Genomic DNA, 6,521 nt, shown 5'->3' on the forward strand with positions numbered 1-6,521 from the left:
TATTATTCATCACTCATTCGTCTGCGAGCGAATGATTATGTAGATGAGGAGCTGACTGCCATGAAGCTTTGTTCCTTAGTCTTGCAATATTTCATGACATCTGGAAATGAATAATAGAAATCTTATGCTAGCTGAATAAAAGTATGAGGATTAATGATGATGTGAAATAGTAACAAATACGAACATACAACCACTTAAACAAAACATGTAAATATGCTTTAAAAAAAGATTTCCTTAAAAAAAGTTACTATCACATATAAATATGATATATTCTGAATTACCTACCAAAACATTATGAGGATGAATGATGTTCACAAAAATTAACTCAATTTGACATTTGAGGATATTCCTGAACCAATTAATTAAGCATATAACAGTTACCTAAATTATATCTATATGCCTTAAAGGTAACATGTCTATCAAATAAATGAAGTACGAGGATGTCTCATTTACAGATTATGAGAATGTATCAGGGTCAAGTGCTTCATTTTAACAAAGAAATTTAAGGAAATAGTTACTGTTCTTTTTTTTTTTTGGGGGGGGGGGGGGGAAACGACTTAGCGTCATTTCATTAAAAATTCCCAAAAACAGGAAAAAAAACCACGAGTTTAAGAGATCATTCTAGACAGGCCTAGAATGATTTTGAAGTCGTAACATTCTGAATAAAAGCTAAAAAGCTAAAAACGTAAATGAATTATTTGTTTACAATGCTTTCAATTCTAGTGAGTTTAAAAACGGTAAATTCCAGTTCCTGCAGATATTCCAGTTTTGCTCCGTGCTTGGAATTCTTCTCCACGTTCCCGCGAGGGTGGTGCAATCCGATACAATATCTTTCCATAACTCGTCAATGCTCCTGCGGGTTCTGTCATATACCCTTGCATTCCGTTCTTGCCAAATGTTATACACCACTGCTCCAAAGCCACACTTGAACACGCTTGTTGCAAATCTATTTCCCTTGGCTTTGAGTAGTGCTGCTTCTTTGATTTCATTCCATTCGCTCGGGAAACTGGTCAGCTCCAGGCTTTTATAAAATCTGTCCCAAAGCTCCGAAGCAATATAGCAGCTCCCGAATAGGTGATCTATGGTTTCTTCATTTCCTATGCATAGAAGACAGCTCGCGTCCGGGATGCTCATATACTTACTGATACGATCACGAGTGCTGAGTCTTTCCCAGAAGGCGAGCCATAGAATGAACTTGTGTCGAGGGATAATCTTCGTTGACCATACAAGAGGAGCCCATTCTACTTTCTGCGCTTTTTCCCGGATTACCTCCCATATTTTCTTCAATACCAGCTTCCCATTGTCCTCAGCTTTCCATTCATGAATATCCGGTCTGTCGTGTAGTTGTATGTTACTTATATGATCAAGTATCCTCTTTCCTTCTGGAATTCTTCTCAAGAGCAAGTTCCAATTCCCGTCTTTGATGTCTCTGATTTTCGCTTTTGCGCAGTCCCTTCTGATACGAGTATTTTGAAACTCCTCCTTGTCGATGATAGGCTGGTTTTCAAACCAAGAGTCATGCCAGAATAGAGTGCCTTTCCCGTCCCATAGTCGGATGTCATAAAGATCTGCAATATCGATTCTTAGTTTAAGAATCTTTTTTAGAGACCAGCTCATACCTTCGTGAATTTTGCAGGTCCAGATGCTGGTTTCGTGTTTCATAAACCTCGTATGCACCCATTTGATCTTAAAAGTGGTAGGGGTTTCTTGGAATCTTGCATTCAAGATTTATAACTCTAATCAGTAATATTTAGTTTAGATAATTGAAGAGTATATACATAGTTAAACTTAAACTGTAATCTCTGTTAAATTGAAGTCATACTGCAATGTTGTTTGGATTGAGTTCATTGATGTGTAATAATAAGTATACTGAGAATAAATTTTACTTGAATCCAAACAAATACCTATAGTATTTCAGGAATCTTAGGCCGCAATAGAGCATGATCGATAACGGTGGGCAGATAAACGACCGACAGACGAAGACAAATGTTAAGACGATGAAGACGAATGTTGAGAGGACAAACCCTTGCTTCACAGGTCGCAAGAGAGTAGAACCATAGTGAAGATGATTTGAGATGAAGACGACGAATCATTGAGATTTTGAAAAACCCTAACTTGGAGCTTCTTTCTCTCTAGCGTAAATGCATCTGTTTTGTTGAAATATTGTTTTAGAGGGGAAGGGAAGAGAGATGGGTTGGCAGCATTAATTTTTTTTTTAATTACGAGCATTAATTTTTTTTTTTATTACGACGCAATTTTAAAACGGCACAGCTTATGATACATACAAAGGGACAATATATCCGCCCCCTCTTCCAAATGATTAATACTTTAATTGTTTTCTCTCTATGGTACACAAAAGAGAAATATACAGGACTATTACCTTTATAAATAACTAACATTATGTCACTTATTATGGTTTAAATAATTTTAATTTAGCCCTTCTTAAAATTAAAAATATTATTTTAAAGTATTCTCACTTTATATGTATAACAAATACACTTAATTTTATATAAAATCACATTATTTTATTTATATTAAGATGACATTTTCACAATTATTTGTCATAATAGTACCCCATAAATTACAATAATAACGTCGCTTAAATATATTAAACCCTTAAGTAAACCGAGCACGACGTCTTGACTTTTTTGAAAAGTTCTTTACCGTGTCTTTATCGCGTCACTAAGTAAACCGAGCACGACGCCTTGACTTTTTCCGGAAAGTTCTTTACCGCGTCACTAAAGCTCCCGTGTTGGTGAATGCATGTTCATTGAAATTGAATCATCTCAAAATTTATTTTAAGTGAGACAAATAATGTTATATTTAATTAAAAAAAATGTTTTAAATTTGAATACTTATTACCTTTTAATAAAATTATGATTATTTGAGACTTATTTAATTTTTCAGCCAATTATTTTTATAGTAAATATTAGAAACATAAAAATGAATAAACTATAAGTATAGGAGGAGAGAAAAATAAATATAAGATGATATTATAATAATTCAATTAAATAAAATTTCATATAATTTTATTTTTAATTATTATTATTATTATTAAATTTATTAAAGTTATTTTTTTTTATGAAAAATAAATTATTTGTATTTTTAATTAGTTGAATTATTATAGTATTTTTATATTTCAATTTTATTAAAATAAAATATTTTAATGGAGATATTTGATAATTAAAATAATAATAATAATAATAATAATAATAATAATAATCAGTAATGAAATAATTTTTAATTAAAAATAAAATATAATCCAGGCTTTGTTCTAACATAGTTATTTCAATAGCGTTAATTATTTAAAATATAATAATTGATTATAATTTTGAGTTGATTAATTTAAAAAAGATTAAAGCATATTAATATATATAATAATAAATACAAATAATAATTTAAAATATATAATATTTTAATTAATAAATTAATTTAATTAAATATAAACGAGTAAAATAATATTAATAAATTTTAGTTATTTATCTATAAGAGGTCAAATCTGCTAGTAATGTTCGGCGGCCAGGTACAATATTGTAAAATATTGTAAGAGGATGGTTTCCCTCTTAAGGCCCAAGATAAAATGGGTGTTTCAAATTTTAGGCAGAAATGTAAGACAAATTTTAGGTGCTGTTTGATATAGTTTATATATATATATATATATATATATATATATATTATCAGAAAAGGAAAAAAAATTCATGGTTATTTGATTTAAATGACAAAATAAATATTATAAAACTAAATTAAGAAAATTTTAATTAATTCATGATTTAAACAAGAAAAAGTATGATGTTAGAATAAAGAGTTATTGATAAATAATAAATTGAAAGAACTCTTTATCAATTAAACAAGACTAATATGATATTCCGTCACTTGAAAGTAACTTCCATGTTTGGAAAGGTCAAAGATGTGTATTTTATCTATTTTCTTTTGTTGGTCCTTTTCCAATTCACAATCAATTGAAAGTTCTAATTGGATGGTACCACGTATTAATTAATTAATTAATTGACATAATAATTTAGTATTTTCAATTTAAATTATAATTTCATATTTGAATAAGCAAAAAAATCAATTAAAATAAATATTGAATTAAGATGAGGATAATTTAAGGTTATTTGAATTAAATTATATATATTATACTAAATATTATAATATTTTTAGGTTAACGATAAATTTAAATGTTAACCTTATATATTAATACCTATTAAAAAAATACAAAATATGAACTTTTCATAATTTTGATAGGAACAAAGATAGAAAATAACCCACATGCAATGAATGAGATAAAACTAGACAATAAAGTTAGTTTTCTAATAGGATGATGCATTTTGTATAAATATAAAAATAAAGATATTATATTTGTTTTAACTTTTAGTTTAATAATATAAGATAAGCATATGGGAAATCCCAATAAATAAAAGTAGAAATGTTCATATTATTGAAATTTGGATATGAGAATAGGTCTAAAGTGGAGGAAGAAGAATGCTCAAGGTCAATAAAGACTTGCCTACAAATTTGTATGGTTTTGGACTACTCCGACGTAGGAAGGGCTTTTAATAAAAATTTTAAAAAATATTAATATATAATAATAAACTTGAAAATATTTTAATTAATGAATTAAATGATATAATTAATTAGAAACATGAATACTCTAGTGGTCTAGTGGGGTATTGAAGAATTAGTACATAAAATTTTAATGAATTTAAAAGAAATTGTATTTAGAAATAATCTATATAGAGACTAGAATGATGATGGATCAAGTGCGTTATTTAAATAACCCGAATTCAATAAGCCTTAATACTTTTATCATGTACTAGGAAAATTTCCGTGCGATACACACGGATAAGAATAACATAAAAATAAATTAAAAAAATTATAATAATATTTATTCAATGTTTAAAATTATTAAAATAAAAAATATAACGCTTTCATTCCATATTTTATTCACTTCGATAAACCAACTTATTTTCTCACATGTTTCGTCACATAGTTTTTCCGAATGAATCTCTCATCTCGTGAATTTACACTTTCACTTTGTCAATCAAATATTTGATTCATATTTTTTTAATAATTAGCATCGTGATCTCACACTTTGGTCAATCAAATATTTGATTCATATTTTTTAACCACTTTCAAATGATACCGGTCTATTATCCCTCGGCAAACCATATCTCAATCACACTTGGTTAAAGATTATACTTGTTTTGTTAGGTTGCAAGTTCGTAACATACAAACAACATTTTTAATTTTATTTTTAACCTTTTTAAATTTATGGGCGAGTCATCCCACAATCAGATCCAAATATATATTTACTCTCACATAAATATCCAAATTAACCATAACTCTCAACCCGGCAATCCGGACACTTTAAAAATTAAGCATCATTATATATATATATTAGTTAGTTAAAATTTTGAACTTTTATTGTTAAAATGTCTCGCATTCATCAAATTTGGTGTTGAATATTAAATATAAAGTGTTGTTAGTCTAGTTGGTTAAAATGTTATATTTGTTTTGTTATTTTGCAAGTTCGAAACATACAAATAACATTTTTAATTTTATTTTTAACCGTCTTAAATTTATGGACGGGTCAACCCACAATCTGACCAAAGTATCTATTTAATCTCACATAAATATCCAAATTAACCACAGCTCTCGACCCGGCAATCCGGACACTTTAAAAATTAAGCATCATTATATATATATATATATATATATATATATATATATATATATATATATATATATATATATATATATATTAGTTAGTTAAAAATTTGAACTTTTATTGTTAAAATATCTCGCGTTCATCAAATTTGGTGTTGAATCTTAAATATAAAGTGTTGTTAGCCTAGTTGGTTAAAGGGTTGTACTTATTTTGTTATGTTGCAAGTTTGAAACATACAAATATCATTTTTAATTTTATTTTTAACCGTTTTAAAATTTTGTGCGGGTCAACCCACAATCCGACCCAAGTATCCATTTACTCTCACATAAATATCCAAATTAACCACAGCTCTCGACCCGACAATCCGGACATTTTAAAAATTAAGCATCATTATATATATATATTAGTTAGTTAAAATTTTGATCTTTTATTGTTAAAATGTCTCGCGTTTATTAAATTTGGTGTTAATTCTTAAATATAAAGTGTTGTTAGTCTAGTTGGTTAAAAGGTTGTACTCGTTTTATTAGGTTGTAAGTTCAAACAAACAAATATCATTTTTAATTTTATTTTTAACCGTTTTAAGTTTATGGGCGGGTCAACCCATAATCCGATCCAAGTATTCATTTACTCTCACATAAATATCCAAATTAACCACAGCTCTCGACCCGACAATTCAGACACTTTAAAAATTAAGTATCATTATATATATATATATATATATATATATATATATATATATATATATATCAAGATATTTTATAAAGTCAATTTAAAAAAAAGTAGGACTATTCTAAAAATATTAAAATTGGGTGGTTAGCTATGGCTTTATAATTAAATGCTACAACTTGACTCT

This window comes from Impatiens glandulifera, chromosome 2, assembly GCF_907164915.1.
Source record: "Impatiens glandulifera chromosome 2, dImpGla2.1, whole genome shotgun sequence".
NCBI lineage: Eukaryota > Viridiplantae > Streptophyta > Magnoliopsida > Ericales > Balsaminaceae > Impatiens > Impatiens glandulifera.